The sequence below is a fragment of the Ceratotherium simum genome, chromosome 29 (genome assembly GCF_057802395.1).
Source record: "Ceratotherium simum simum isolate JZ-2026a chromosome 29, ASM5780239v1, whole genome shotgun sequence".
NCBI classification, from domain to species: domain Eukaryota; kingdom Metazoa; phylum Chordata; class Mammalia; order Perissodactyla; family Rhinocerotidae; genus Ceratotherium; species Ceratotherium simum.
In genome coordinates, this window is record NC_141928.1 from 16,805,001 (window position 1) to 16,822,152 (window position 17,152).

The following is a 17,152-nucleotide window of genomic DNA, read 5'->3' on the forward strand; positions in this document are numbered from 1 at the left end:
GGGGTAATAGCCAGTTGTGCAGTGCGCATAATATCATGTTGTGATAATACTGTGTTATTATACATTTTGGGTTCTTCTCGATTGACTTTTAGTTGTCACAGTGCTGACAGCAGATAATGTATCAGAAGGGAAACTGACACTTAATGTTTGGCCTCGACATACAAAAAAAAATATGAGAAATTAGGCTGGGAATTTTCAAGGTGTATCCCATAGCAATGGGCCAGATAAGATTTTTAAAATGATATTGTTTAATATATCCTAATGTTACAGGGTAAATTTCACAAGTGTTTTCTGACAAACAGTGAGGATTTGAACTGGCTGAGAAACCCATTTGCTGGCTCCCTCAAATAAACAGTATTGATAATAATAAAAGCTAACATGTGCTGAGAGCTTTTCGTGTACCAGGTGCTATTCTAAATGTGTACGTATCTTAGCTAGTTTAACCTCTACTTCAGAACCTGGTGAAGGAACTGGGACACTGAGAGGTTAGGTAACTTGCTCAAGGTCACACAGCTAGTAAAGGGTGGGTCAAGGATTTGTAACCAGGTATCTTGTCTCCAGAGTCCATGCCCTTGACTCCTGTCCTTCTCATGCTAATTTGGCAGAACCACAGACTTGGTCATAACCAACTCTCTGCCTACTTGGTGCCTGTCCCAAAGCAGCCAGATGGGTCTGGAGAAAAGCATGCAGGCATGCCGATTGCTTTCCTTCAGATCCTTGAGCGTGAATCTCCCATGGGTCCTCACGCTGCCTGGCAACCATGATCTGTTTCCCTGGTCCATTCACTCTGCCTCTCATGGAGATGATTTTTTTTCACACCTTCTCCTCCCTCCATGAACCTCCAACACCTCCTCCTCCCTCCCTCTCACCTGATGACCTATTTCCCCTTCCACAGAGACAATGAAAGCAATCAGAGGAGAACTTCCACAGGTTTTCACCACCCACAGCTGCCCTGTCTCAGCAAGCTCTTGCCTTCTTGCCTCTCCTCCTGTTACTGCAGATGCATGGTCCCCACTCCTGAGAACAACTCTCCTCCTCTGCCCTACTAGGGCGTTGCTTCAGCGATGGTCCTCTCTCTCATCTCTGTCATAGCATGTTCCTTCTCTCCTGGATCCTTGACCTCAGTGTGCAAACATGCCAAGATTTCCTGCGTTAAAACAAACAACAACCAACCAACCCAATTCCGCTTGCCACTTCAGCTGCCTCTTCGTTTCTCTGCTCTCCTTTATAACAAATGTTCTGGCAAGATCACTCTTTATGGCTGTCCCAATCCCTCTCCTCCATTTCTCTCTCGCTATAAGCTGGTCAGGCTTCTGTTCCCACCACTCCATCAAAACTGGACTTACCAGTTGGATTTACCGCTCATGACCCATGACCTCTGCTTGGCGAAAGCCAGCACTCTCATCTCAGGCCACCTCTGTTTTGTCTGGTTAGCATTTGACACAGCTGAACACTTCCTCCTTCTTAAAGCATTTTCCTCCCTTGGTTTCCAGAAGGCCTCATGGCCCTGATCTCCACTCCCCTCTCCCCCATCTGCTCCTTCTTGGTCTCCTCAATCCTTGACCTCCCAATGTTGGGGAGCCCCAGGCTCCATCCTTGTACCTCTTCTCTGTCCTCACCTACAGCTTTGGTGATCCCATTCTGCCTCCCTCATATTTAATCACCATCTGCAATGGACGATTCCCCAAATGATGGTTCTTCCCTGATCTCCAGACTCATCTGTCTATCTTCACTTAGATTTCTAACAGACATCTTGAAGTTAACCACCCCCAGACTAAGTTCTGATCCACAGCCACCCCAGACCTACTCCTTCCTTAGCTCCCCAGCTCAGGCAATGGTAGCGTCACCTGCTGGTTGCTTGGGCCAACACTTTGAAGTCATCCTTGACTCCTCTCTCTCTTTCATACCCTACATCCAATTGGTCAAGAACTCCTCTCAGTTCTACTTTCAAAGCTTATCCAGAATTCAATCACTTCTCACCATTTCCACCACCACCTGGTCGAAGCCACCAACCATCCCTCCTGGATTACTGCAAACACCTCTTTTCTCCCTGCTTCCATCCTTACTCCATACATTCTACTCTCAACCCAGCATCCCACGTGATGCCATAAAAACATACTGCAGATGCTGTTGCTCCTCTGCTTAAAAATCTCCAGTGGCTCCCCTTTTACTCCTCCTGGAAGCCGAGGTCACTATAATGGCCTACCAGGCCTAATGTGATCTGTCCTACCCCATCCCCTACCCTCCTCTTCTCTGACCTCACCTCCTACTTCTCTCCCCCTTGCTCAGTCCTTCCAGCTGCTCAGCCTCAGTCTTCTTACTCTTCCTTGAGCTGGTCCAGCAGGCCTCTTGCCAGGGCCATGGCACTGGTTGGATGCTCTTCCCTGCTCAGGGCCGGCTCCCTCCCTCCTTCAGACTTTTGCTCAGGCTTTCCAAGTGAGGCCAGCTGAACTATTTCAAATGGAACCACCCTTCACTCTAGAGTCCCTAGCTCCTTTCTGCTTTATTCCCACAGTAATTGTCACTGTACTATAGTATAGTATAGTCATGATACTATAATAATCATTATACTGCAGATGTTACTTATTCATTTTATTGCTTGTCCATCTCTGATATGCTAAAGTTTTAAACTTCAAGAGGACAGGGTTGCCTTCGTTCTGTTTCTTGCGGTATCCCCCGTGCATAGAGCAGTGCATTACACATTGTAGCCACTCATGGGTTATTTGTTGAATAAATTGATGCATGAATGAACTCTACACCATGGATGCAATCTGGAATAGGATATTTTGTATAACATCCTTGACATCCTTTTAAGCCTCTGGATCACTTTGAAGAATATCCAAAGATTGCAAAGCCATCTTTACTTCTTCTTCTTCTTCTTTATTTTTAACTGTCAGCATTTGCAGCCACTCGTCTGTGTAAATAGAGTTTTCAAGGTACTGTATAACCAAAACTAATGAAAATTATCAGGCTGTTTTGATAAACACAAAAACAGTGAAGTCAGGGGGTTACGGATGACAATTGCAGTTTTATATCAACCTGAACATCCAATTTATTTAATCAGAACAGCCTTGTTCTTATTGATTGACTTTATGATAACTGAAGGTTATAATCTGTATTTATACAACAAATTCACACAAAGAAAATGTTGCTTTTTAAAAATCAGCTTTGCATATTGCATTCCATGCAAAATTTTAAAAAATAGCTAAAGATAAATATGAAAACCATTGACTTGTAACAACCTCTAAGAGATTTTTTGGCTTCGGTATTTTCTGAAACTAAGCTGGTTGTTGCATAGCTAGCCTAGGATCGGGGTGAAGATATTTGCGTTTCCTGTGGTTGGTTGACTCATTTCTTGAACCACTGGCCTCATATTAGGTCTCTAGAGCCCTCCTGACTGCACCCCTTTCTCCCTATCCCAGATCACATCTTCCTGCCTAAACTTTGAGAGCTGATTCTCTTTTGCATAATTTAATATCGTGGACATTTATTCTATACACTGCTAGAAAGCCCCAGAACCAGAGCATGTCAAAGCTATAAGGATTTTGTGGATCAGATGGGCAGATGAGGCCCAGGGAGGGGAAGCAACTTGCTCAATGTCACACAGAGATTCAGTGGTTAGGCTGGGTCTGGAGCTCTAGTCTCCTATACCCCAGCTCAGAGTTCTTTCCACCACATCATCAAGCATCCTTTTTCTCCAGTTAGGAATCTTGCTCAAACCTGGGTACATCATTAAAGACTGACTTCTGTTTCTATGAAGCACTGTAGTGTAATGGTTGGGAGCACAGACTTGGGAGCCAGTATCCCTGAGTTTAAAATTCTAGATCCACTGTTTACTTAAATGACATTGGACTAGTTAGTTAATCTTTCTGTGCCTCAGTTTTCTCATCTGTAAAATGGGGATAAAGAGGAGGATGGTGATAAAATATCAACTCACCACATAGGGTTGTTATAGGTTTAAAAGAATTGATAAAATTAAGTTGTCTTTCTCAAGCTATAAGCATTTTGTAAGTGTTAGCTATTATTGTTATCATCAAAGGGATTGGCCCTTGTGAAATAGTAAATATTCCTAGGAAAGTAGCAGGTCACATTTGAAGACATATTAGTGACTCTCACTTTAGTATGAATGCATATGAAAGATGCTACTTCTGGGCTCAAAATCCTTCCCTGACTCTTTAGTGCCTAGAAGAATAATCCTAAGCTCCTTAATGTGAAATGCAAAGTTTTTCACATTCTGGACTTTACTTGCTTTTCCAGATTTATCTCTTGCCACCCTTCCCTGACTTTGAACTTCACCCTTCAAACATATTAACACATTTTTAATTCTTTCCACACCAGAATCCTTCATATCTCCTTGACTTTGCCTTTGCCATCTACCTAGAATGCCCTTTCTGCATATCTACCAGATTGCCTTTACTCATTTCCTCAAATCTAGTTCAGCTGTTACCTCCTCCTCCGGAAAAGCTTCCCCACCTCCCTGTCCTCTTCATACCACCGTCCTCTGTGCCCTGAGTGTTCTTCTATATAATATCATAATGACAGTTGACATGTATTGAGCATCTACTATATCTGCCAGGCCCTGGGCCGGGCACTTAACATGAGTTTTCATATTTGAGCCTCCTGACAATAATAGTCTCCCTAGAGACAGAAACTATTATCATTCCAATTTTATAGATGAGGAAGTGTAAGCAGAGAGAGAAAGTACCTTTCCCAAGGTCACGTAGTCAGTAAATGGGAGAGTCTCCTCTAGAGAGTGCCTGAACCATTTTTGCAACCCCTGTGGCACGCCAGAATTGGTCACCAAGCAGGGAGCCAGTGAAAGTTGCTTGCCCTGACTCAGGTTCCATCCAGCTTCTCTATTTACACCCCATCAGGGTGTGTATGAGCCCACTTGGTCTTCCAAAGGGTGTAAAGATCTCTCTGTAATTTTCATGTTTCGTCTCCGGTTGATAAACTCCTTCAAATCAATCTGCTTCAAACAGCCTCAGAGCTCCCGTTCCTGTAGGATCTTTCATTTTGTCCTGAAAATTGTGGCAGAAAATTTCTGAGCTGTTGATATGTCAGAATGGAGTTGATTATCACCAGCAGACCCGACGTTGCGAGCTGTGCGAAAGATCTAGTAAATAATATGACACTGGCTGGTGCTCATTCCAGCCTGTGAGGACTGGGCATGTCTAAGAGGAAATACACAAGGGGCTGTGGGAGGTTCTCTTGCATAAATGCTGTGGCTTTATCTGAAGCTGCTTCCAGATTTCCTGGGGATCGGACCATGAAGAAATGTAATATACTGTATTGGAAAAAGCTTTGGATGAAGAGTCAGAACAACCGAGTTTGAGTCTTGCAGTATAATCTTGTAAATATGTAATCAGTAAAATCACTGTTCTTCTCCAGGCTTCCCTCAGAGGAGAGAATTTAAGAATCTCAGGCTTGTGTAAGCCATCTAGTTCAATCACTGTTCTGAAGCTTGAGTATCTTCTCTCTCTCTCTCTCTCTCTATGTGTATGTGTGTAAATGTGTGTAGATGTACATATGTGCATATATAACTATGCACATATATACACAAGCATATACACATACAGTATCACTGGTTGTCCCTCTTGTAAATTTAACTGAGCTGTGAGCACAGGAGTATAGGGTCGCAGTGGCACAGACTCAGCCTCAGGCAGTTAGCAGCAGGCCTGGGTGCAGACAGAGAGGCTTGAGTGGTGGCGATGGGTCTTATGTCCATGATGTAAGCTGAAGGAATGAGAGAAGAAGAAATCTGTATCTATCTAGAGGGTGTGGAAGTTGCTGGGTGGCCTGAGAAGAGAGGAACACACGGATGTACAAGAACAGCCAAGCCACTGCAAGCTCAGAGCAGGAGAACAAAGATGCAAGAGTTCCTGTAGCCGACCTCCACAGCCCACCTTGGACCCAGCACTGTCTTCGCTCATTCACTCTCCTTGAGTCCTGGCTTTTTGGCTTTCCCAGATGTGCTAATATTCAGATGAAATCACTAAATACCTCATGTATCAGTTAGCTTCTGCTGTGTAACAAATAACCATTTATTATTTCTTGCGAGTCTTCAGGTAGGCTGGGAGGTCCTGCTGCTGTGGGCCAGGCTTGGCTGACCGTGTTGGGCTTGCTTGCATGTCTGTAGTCAGCAGTTGGGTCAGCTGGGGGCCATTTGTTCTGGCACGGCTGTGGCTGGGATGCCTCACCTCTCCTCCGCGTGCTGCTCACACCCTCCAGCAGCCAGGCCGCGACAGTGGCAGGGTCCAAGTGAGAGAGAGAGAGGTGGAAAAGTACCTTTTCAAGCTTCTGCGTGTAAGTCGGTTACTCTCCCATTGGTGGAAACAAGCCAAATGGCCAAGTCCAGGGTCCAAGTGGGAACAAATTGCAAAGGCTGGACACAGGGAGGCCTTTATTTGGGGCCATTAATGCAACTGGTCTCTTATCTCTGGGGTCACTGAATTTCTGAAGAACACAAGCAAAATGAATGACTGAAACACATGTTTATTGAGCGCCTCCTGTATACTTAATCATTTCCTAATGCTTCACATGCTGGGGATTTGGAGGTGAACAAAAGAGAATGTGTACCATTCCAACTTCACACTGAAAGCAAAGTCCTAAAGCACTTCCATTCCAGCCCCCTTATTTTCAGATGTGCAAAGTGAAGGCCAGAGTGAGATGGGGGGTCTAAGGGTGGGCACAGCCTGAGGGAGGGCCAGAGTTTGGCTCGCTGTAGCCTGCTGCTATCCATCTCCGTGGTTCTGTGTCCTGCGTCATCACTGTGAAAGGACTCCCTGCACACGGGACCCAGGCCGCTTGCCTCCCACCCCCAGACCCCCTCCAGGCCTTAGAACACTTGACTTAGGACAGAACCCAGGCCTCAGCAACATCACCAAATGCGTGTAGAAGCATGAATCTCGGAAGTTGTGGAAGGAAGGGCCTGGAGAGGAAATCTATATTCGAAAAATCATTAATTTCACTTAAAAATCACGTCTGTGCTATTGACTATGTCTGCTGCTTGGAATTTAGTTTATGGTTCCACTTTATGGTTTTTGATGCTTGGGCTGCGAGGAGAGAATCCAGAGAGAGATTGGGGCTGATACATCAAAGTCATTTTTTGTGCAGCCACATTTGACGCCCGCTCAGAAACGGGTACTTGGAGGGAGAGGGAACTAATATTTGTGGAGTCCTACTATACCTCAGGGGGCACTCTGATCCCCAGCTTATAGGTAAGGAACCAAGCTCCAAGGCCACGACTTACCCAAAGTCACAGAGCTGCAAATGGTGGAACCTTGACTGGGTTGGACCCTCGACCCACTGCCTTTTCTCCTTGACCCACCGACCATCCACCACTTGGAGGACTTGTTTTAGCCCAGGGGCTTCTACGGACCATCTTTCAGCCCCAACTTCTATTTCCTCTTCTCTCCCTGGCAGGGCAAGGACTTTATTTTCTGAAGGCACAAACTGTTCCCGACATAAAATCATCCCCGAGAAGATATACTTTCCTGGGTGACTTATCGTTCTTTGTGTTTTTAGTGCTTTAAGATTTTTATGTTTCCAATAACCCAAAGAAAGATGATGGATATATAATAACACTGAGCAATAACAGACTGTATTTACAAACACATATATATGCTCCATCAAATGTACATATTTTTATACCTCTCACCCATCTTTCTGGGGCAGCTGCATTTTTTGAATTACACGGTGTAAGCAATGAGCCCATCATCCAGTTCACACATCCATAAATTACCCAGAGGGAGTGGGGCATCCTGGAAGCTTCCCTGCTTTAAATCACCTGCAAATATATTTCCCCCTCCTTTTCCCAGGATGGCTCACCTGGGAATGGGGTGGTGGGCCTTTTAGAGTGGGGGGAAGAGGGCTCTTTCTGGCTCTGTTATCGACTTGCTGTGTGACCCTGGGAGACATGCCTCTCTACTCTGGGCCTCAGTTCTCCCATCTGTGGAATGGGAAACTGAAACCAGAGAGAGGAAGCCCTTGGCCCTGGGTTATTCAGCCAGGCAATGACAGCAGGGAGACTAGACCAAGACCGCGTGTCTCTTGTGCCCCCATGCTGTGGGGGTTCCGGGATGACTGCTCTTGCAGGTTGATAGTATCAATAGCTCCTCCTCTTCCTCTTACTTCAATGGTGTCTGCAGACACCTTTGCCCAAGCACAGTCTTTAGGAAACACATTTATGGCTTGGGAGGGTGACATTGCCTCACTCATCGTTCCCTGCATTTTTAGGTTTAACTTTAACGTCCTAATAAGCTGTGGAGGAAATGGGACATTGGAGGGGTAAGTTTTGAAGGTTGCTGGGGGCCAAGGGCAGAACTGGGGCACTGCAGGGGTGTGTAGGCCAATGTGGAGGACTCTACATTGCAGAACCTAGGGAAGGCGGGGCATGCCTTTTGGGTGGAGCAGGGAGAACCACTAGTGGGATCACGTGTAGCAGAACTGCCTGCTGTGGTCACAGCTGAATGCAGCCTGAGCATCCAGGTTTTTCATGCTCATCTTTAATTTACCCGCCTGGAGTTTTTCAGGTCACCATGCATTATTCATGAGCCCCTTGTGACTGTAGCATCCGAGGCTGTGGATAAAGAGATGCCAGAACCAATGAAAAACACAATCCTGTTCCTAAAGAATTCAGGGCACAGCCAGGTGACTCTTAAACAAAGGAGTCACTGCTGGACCCTTTTTTGGGGAACTCCACTCCAGCTTTTTCCTGGGTGGCATCCGCAACTGAGTCTTCATTTGGGGTTCTTACCCTGGAAAAGAGGGGGTGAATAATTGAACCCTCATCCCTCATGTCCTCAGCAAAGGAATGCCATCCCCCACCCCCAACTTTGTTCTCACCAAAGAGAAAAATGCACCAGTTGGTATGTTTGTGTGAAGGGTGCCCAGTGAGACTGAAGCAGAAGAAATGGAATAGGATGAAAACGAGCCATTTTAATAGTTTATTAAAGAAGTTGTCAAACATTGCTTTGTCCCTTGTCTCAGTTCTCTCGGTACCTGCCTGAGCCCATGCCGTCTATTGGCACTGGGCTCGGCACTTCACACTTAATGCTCACAGAAGCCTGGGGAGGGAGGGGCAATTGTTATCCCCATTGTACAGAAGAGGAAACTGAGGCTCAGAGATGTCACGTTATTTTCCCAAGCCTATTTATTTTACAGTGAGGTAGTTTATTCTGGAAAATTATCCCAGGGAATAGGAGAGGGGGAGCCTGGAAATAGGAAAGCTCGTGTAAGGATGTGTGACCAACCTGGTGGCACTTTGGGCAGCGAGGGCTCAGTTCTACTGGGGAGCGTCTGAGGAGTCATGTAGAATGTGCCTCAAAATTGTCTACTCCAGATACAGAAGGGGGATATTTATGTTCTCATTTCTCTTCCCTGTCAGTCAAAGGATGTCTCAGTGGTTGTTAACTTCCTCAGCTGTCCAGGTTTGTGCATTGTGATGGTTAATTTTGTGTGTCAACTTGACTGAGTCACAAATGGCCAGATACCTGGCTAAACATTATTTCTGGGTGTGTGTGTGAGAGTGTTTCCAGAAGAGATTAGTGTTTGAATCAGTAGATGAAGTAAAGCCCATGGCCTTCTCCAATATGGGGGAGCAGCATTCAATCTGCTGAGGTCCCTAATAGAACAAAAGAGTGGAGGAAAGGAGGATCCTCTCTTTTCGCTTGACTGCCTGAGCTGTGACATAGTCTTCTTCTCTAGGACTAGCATTTACACCATCAGTGCTCCTGGTTCTCAGGCCTTTGAACTTGGACTAGAACTTATGCCATTGGTTCTCCTGGTTCTCAGGCCTTCAGACTCAGACTCAGACTACTGGCTTTCCTGGGTCTGCAGCTTGCAGATGACAGATCGTGGGACTTAGCTGTAATTGCATGAGCCAATTCTTTATAACAAATCCCTTTATCTATCTATCTATCTATCTATCTATCTATCTATCTATCTATCTATCTATTGTCTATCTATCTACCTCTTATTGGTTCTGTTTCTCTCAAGAACCCTGAATAATATATGCATGCACCAGAAAGACTGAATGGGCTTCCAAAGGCATCGTATAGGGGCAGAGAAAGCCCAAGGTAGAAGGCAAGAGATAGTATAGCTGAGATGAAGTTCTGATGAAACTTACAGTTCAGGCTACACCTGGCTGTAGTTGGCTGCCACAGCAACAGCTGGGGCAAAAAAGTGCACCAAGAAGAAGACAGGTCGTAAAAAATGTTTGACACAGTCCATCTCTTGCACTGCCGTGCCCAACATTGAGTCCAGTCATCATGGAGTCTACAAGGCAGTAGTTGGCTGAAATCTCTGTGAAACACTCAATATAGGTGAATTGATCAAATTACAGTCCCTACTGTCGCAACAGGGCCTAAGGCCATAATTCTCTTTATCATCTCTTACCTCCAGCAACCATTCTAGTTTCCTTTTGCCCTTGGCAAATACTCAGCAGATCTAGCTTGTTTTCCTAGTTAGGAAACCCAAATCTTATTCCTGATAAGTCAGAGCTCTTAATTGCTTTACTTTTGTCCACTTTGGTTGTTGCAATACCATTTACATTTACCATGCATCATGAAAGCACCACAAGATGTTCCAGAAAGTCCCCTGGGTTCCAGATATGCTTCTTTCTGCCACATTAGTCCAAGTATCAGGGTAAATTATCCATGACAATATTGTTTTTTTTTTTTTTTACCTTTCTCAGAGTAAGTTTCCCTCCTCCATCCCGTGGGAACCAGGATGCAGAATGGGAAGCACAAATATCATGAGTGTATCACAAAGAGAGGGGAAGAGAGACCAACCCTGCTTTCACCCTTGATTCTTGGACCTATATATTCTAGTTATCAGTGATCTAGCACCATATACCTCATCTCGGAGGACAGTGTCTGCAGGTCATTGTCCCAGAGTTGGCTCCTTAATCGAGCCTTTAATAGACCACTTAAATGTTCAAATGTCCTGAGGTTATGCATCTATCGTCATAGTTCTTTCATGGGACCAAGGCGATGTTATGTAGAATCTCACCATCTTTAAATCTATGATTGGTGGTGCTGGCAGAGGGAATGCAGACAGAGACAATAAATCCATAGCTAGAGTGGATATCAATTCCCATACGGGCGATTGCTGCCTTGTCTTCAATAAAAGGAATCTGATGTAATTAATCTGCCGCCAAGTGGCTAGCTAGTGTCCTCAAGGTGCCATTTTGAGGGCTCATTTTCAGTCTCTGCTGCTATTAGCTTAGGCATTCATCAGTGGCAGTAGCTAGGTAAGCCTCAGTGAGAAGAAGCCCAAGCTGGTAAACTTCTGTGTGATCTCTGTCTCTGCTATGTGGCTGCTCTGTTCATGGACCCATTCCACAAAACTCGGGTGGCCAAGGAAGGAGGCTGGCAGACACCCACTGGTGGACTCAGTCTGTCTATCTAGTTGTTAGATGTTTCCTCTGCTTGGATGATCTTTCGTGTGCAATAATGTGAGACACAAGGATCTACATGTTTTGTTCCCATACCCATAGATCCATTCACATGCTGCTTCCCCCTTCCCTAAAATTCCTCATCTCTAATCTCTGATCGTGCTCCTTCCAGGTCCCTCATCAATTCCTTGTCATTGCCCAGGAATTGATATATATTCATACCTCGGTGCATTTACCCCTCCATACCGGTGCACAACCAAGTATAGTGCTCAAAATCCCACCTACTGGGAGGATCCCCTCACCCCTGTCCTTCAGGGTCACCCTGAGTAGGGCTGTAGTGCAACAGCCATTTATTTTGAAGAGCACCAACATCTTTGTAAACCAGGCCTGAGTTTAGTTGGTCCTAAGCAGGTTCTCAGGAGGCCATGGGTGTAAGCTGAGGGAGAGATGGTGCAAGACATGTGAGGTGTTGTCTGTCTTCAACCACACACGGGTTGTTGCCACAGCGATGGCTGGAGTGACAAGATGGATTGAGAGCATGTGAGATGAGGCATTCCAAATACCCAGGATAGTGTTATAATTTCCATTGTACTCACAGAGAGATCAGGAATAGGAGAGCTAGTAATGGTGGGTGGAGAGAAAGACAGAATCTATCTTTTATTGAGAGCCTCCCATATGCTTGGACTTTCTATATACGTGATAATATTTAATCTTCTCAATATTTCTATAAGGTATGTGATGTTATTTTCATTTTACAGATTGGAAAACAGGCTCAGAGAGGGAAAATCACCTGCCCAAGGACACACTATAAGTTAGCATTGGAGGCAGATTTTAATCCTGTATTAGCTTGATTCTGAAGGCTCTGCTCTACTGGCAGAACTAGAAGTGCTGCCCAGCACATGGAGCTATTTCTTTCTTTAATTGTACCTTTCTTAGCTATAGGCATCTTCTACAACATTTGTTCTTGGGTTCAACACCCGTGATGAGCAAACTCATGCACCAGTCATACTTTTGTGGCTTCTTTATCCCTAGGCAACGACTGCACCAACAGTATCTTCAACCCTTGGGTGAAGAGTTGTTCTCCAAGATTATAAATAGGATTCACTAGGTTCTGAATCTTTCTTTTAGCAATTATCAAAGCTTACCCCCTAGGGTCTAGTTCTCAGAGGGAAGACTTCAAAAGAGTGTCATGACTGAATTTTTGTCATAGAACTCATACTAGCCAGCGTGTATGTCACAGGTACTGTTCTAAGCACTTTATCTATATCGACTCATTTAATCTTTGCAATAATCCTATGATGAAGGTACAATTTTCATGCCTGGTTTTCACTTGAAAAAACAACAAAAAATAAAACCAGGTACAGAGATGTCAACTGTTTTGCCTGAAGTCATGTACCTAGAAAAAGGGCAAGAAGTCCAGAACCAGAGCCCGCACGGTAAGCATCATGCATGCCACCTCGCTTAGGCGGCAATTTGGAGGAGGATCGTAGAGTGCCAGGCTGGAGGCAGGGAGACCAGTCAGCGATGCTTGCAAAAAGCCAGATGGTGACCTGGACAGAGCTGGAGGAATCTAGAATGGGGATAATCTGGACTACTGGAGAGTTATTTAGGTGATAGACTCCACCGGACTTGACTTTGTAGCTGACATTGTTGATGCTCTGCCCTCCTCCCTTGAGCCCCACCACCTCCTGGTGTACTTCCAACTGCAGTGTCTGCATCTCTTTGCCTGAAGGCTGTCTCTGAAGCTGGGGAACTGCCTGTGGGTAAGACAGGATGTAAGTGCCAGGGAATTCACACCCCCCGAGGAGTGCCCTCCACCAACAAATGATGTTGTGACTCCGAGACTTGTTTCTACACCATTTCCTCAAGTTTCCATGTGGCATTAAGCTTCAATTGCCCACAGCACAGATGGCTTGATAAATATCCCTGGTTGATTTCCTTTTCTTCCCTGTTTCATTCCCCACTCCTTTGCACTGGGTTTCCTGTACCTCCCAAATAGACTACTTGCATTTAAATCCTTGTCTCAGGGTTTGCTTCTAGGGGAACCCAAACTAAAGCAGAGGCGGATGGTTATGGGGAGTGAAGGAGAGGTGATGAAGAATGAAGGATACTCTCCAAGGATTAGGTGTCTGGCTTGAGCGACATTCCCCGAAACCTGGAAATCTGGGGCATGAGAGCATTTGGGTGGGGGCGGGAGGAGACAACGAGCTATGCTTAGGCCCTGGTGAATCTGAGATGTCTGTGGGACACCTTGGAGGACACACTTCACAGGCAGTTGGTTCAGTGGGTTTGGAGCCTAGGAGAAAGTTCTAGGCTGGAGAAAACCTGTGTGAGAATCATCAGGGCAGCTCACGACTCACTTCAAGGTGTGGGTGTGGCTGTCCCTGCACCCTCTCCTGAATCGTGTCTGATCTTTTCTCCCCAGCTCCTACTCAAATGGAAGGAGAGAACGTGGGGGTGTTTAGGTGGGTGGGAGCCGAGAAAGTGCTCGTTAGAGGGAAGAGAGAGGAAGCACTGTTACGTTGAGGAAGCATTTATTGAAGATCTGTCAGCAGCAGCAAGCAAATTGCTGATACATTTCAAAAAACGTCTGGAAGATTTTCCATGCGCTGTAGGGAGTGTTTTTTAATAAGTAATGTAGTCAAGAGTGTTGGTGTAATTTTTCTCAGCGGATGCAGCAGACACTCTAAGAGTTGGTTGGAGAAACTATTTGAGCTTCATAAAGGCCAACTTGGAGATATCATTATGCCTTGTTTTCACCCTACACTCTCAGAACAGAACATCTTTGGCGGGGGTCTGGCCTAGAATCCTACCCAAGAGATGCTGGGATCCCTCTGTTGCATCTTTGACTGGATGTTGTCATGCCTGAGCTTGGGCTCTCTTGGTGATGAGGAGCTCATTTCTTTACCAGTAAGACTATCTTCATGGTTCAACAGCCTTCATTGTTAAACAGATCTTTTATTAAGAAATGCTTCTCCATCTCTTTCACTCATGGGTTCTAACCTTACTCCCACCCAAGTGTCCACTGACCTCCACTCTCAACCACATGTAGGGAGCCTTGTAAAGAACTAGAGAGAGGGGCTTGTCATGTTCATCTGAGTCTTCTTTTGTTTGGACTGAACTTGCTTTTGGTAGTTTTGTTCCCAAAGCTAGTCACTCAGGGCTTCTTAGGTAATGATCAACCCAGAGTCAAGAGCTCAGGCAAGAAAGTCTGACGACCTGGACTGTGCAGGCTGCCATGTAGGCTGCTCAGCCCTAGAGGGCACCATTCACATTGTAGACACACTGCACAAGCATCCCTGGCAAACTTGAGGATGGGCCTCCACCTCTCCTCTTCTCAGCAACTTTGCTGATGCTGGTCCCTCTGTCAGAAACACACAGTGCTTGTTAGATAGAGATGTAGTTATGGAAAGATAGAGAGAGAGAAGGACTAGAAAATCAAAGTGAGTGATCCTATGGCCAACTTGTCTTTCAGGCCAGAAGACTGGTAGTCATCTCTAACACCTCCTTCTCCTCACCAAGTCCTGTTGAGTTGATCTCCTTCTAAATAGATCCCAAATCCACCTACTTGTCTCCATCTCATTGCCATTCTGTCCAGTCCACCGTCATCTGGATTACCTCAACAGCCTCCCCACTGGTCTCCCTCCATGCTTCCAATCCATTCTCCACCCAGCAGCGAGAATTCAAATTCACCAGGTCTCCTCCCTGTTTGGAATTCTTCAGAGGTTTCCCAACATTCTTAGGCCAAAGGCCAACATTTTCAACAAGCATTACATGATCTTGGCCCCCATTCTCGTGTCAAGCTGTTCCCCAGCTGAGGGGCCATCATGATTGGATGGGTGCAGTAGTAGGTATTGGGAGACGAGAGCAAGGCTCACCTCACCACTACTGGCATTTTGGGCCAGATAATTCTTTGTTGTGGAGGATTGTCCTGTGCATTGTAGGATGTTTAGAAATATCCCTTGGCTCTACCATTAGAGGCCATTAGCACCCCTTCCCCCCAAGTTGTGACCATCAAAAACGTTTCCAGAAGTTACCAAAATTCCCCTAGGGGACAAAATAGCCCCCGGTTGAGAAATGTTGCTTTAGAGAGAGACCTGGGTTTGAGTCCAATCCCAAATCTGTCTTTTGCTACTTGTGTGATCATTGGTAGGTCATTTAACTTTTCTGTGCATCAATTTCCTCATCTAGGAAATGGGGTTATCAATAGGAGTTACTACATAGGGATACAATAATCCAATCAGATATTCACGTATAGTGCTTGGCAGCATAATGCCAAGCACAAAGTAAGTGTTTAATAAATATATGTCAGTTATTGCTTTGCTGTTATTGTTGTTGGTGATTTTCTCAACAACTCCACTCAAACAGAACTTAGTGGGTGGGTTGATGTTGAAGAGAAAAGTTCTTCAGATACACACAATTGCTCCCCGCCGCCGCCACAAAAAATAGCAACTTCTTCCCAAGCCAGGGAAGAAATCAACCTATATATTTTTTTCTGAAAAGTCAGTTTCATGAGGGAACGAGCATAAATGGGCTCTCCTCCTTCGGGAAACAGTGGCCTTTTCCAGGGGACGGTTTAATCTTTTGGAGATAGATGAATATGAGCTGCAGTAATCCTGCAATGCTACCGGGAGAGTTGGGGAGAGGAAGAGAATTTCAATAGGGCCCTGGAGACTCTCAGGGTGTTTCACCAACAGCACTCTGTGACTTGAACTCCCCCCTGTGACGCTTTCCTGGAAACAAGGACTCAGGCTGATAAGAGGGGATTTCATGGGGGGAAAAGGGGTAGGTCATGTCCTTCCCAGGGTCATGTCCAATTTTCCATAGCAAGCAGGTGTGCCAGATGGGCTTCCTTTGACTCTGCGATCCTCTCCCTACCCTCCTCCCCGCTGCTCTGCATCCTGGGAGGCCAACCCTTGGGGACTGCTTCAGTGGGCTCCCTTGCATTTTGGATTCCTATTGGATTGGGCCAATGGGGAGCAACAGCAGGAGATCAGAGGATGGGAGGAAGGAGATGTCAGGCTAATTCCCCTTCTCTTTCCTCCCTCCCCAGACAAGCCCCTGCTCAGCTGCAGCCACTCTCTCTGGGTTTTGATAACAGCTTCCTCTCCTTCCTCCAAGACCTAGGAGTGATGACTCCCAAATCCTGCACTGACCCTTGGTGGTTATCCCTAGCCTCGCCCTTGCCTTTGTCAATAACAGACTTTATTAAACCCATCTCAATTACCGGATGTGAGTGTGCCGTTGGTTTCCTGCTGGGTTTCTGATACAGCAGGTCATCAAGGAGCCCCGAAGAAAAGGGTAAAATCCAGCTTTGGGTTAGTCCCCCCACAGGCTCTTGGTTTTTATGGACCACGTTTTGTTTATCTCTGATTCCTCCCTGCAGTGTCTAGCACAGAGTAGGTACTCAGAGAATGTTTTTTGACCTGTATTAATGGGATTTACACTTAATATAGGAAAGAGAAGTCAGAGCAGAGTGCCCCTCCTCCTTGAGCTTGCCAGTGCAGGCTGATGCTGTGGGCATCAAAGGGACATTTTGGTAAATGGCAGGAGATGTGGATGGATTCTGTGACCTAGGTATGCAATCTTAACCTCAAGGTCCTGTTGAGCTTACAGAAGGTCCATCAGGGAGGCTGGTGACCTATTGTGTTTGGAGAGAACAGCATCCTAGTGGAGACTCTGGAGATGAGGGGAGTGGGAAAGGCTCAGAGAGGGAAAGCTACTTACCCAAGGTCACACAGCTAGAGGGGCAGA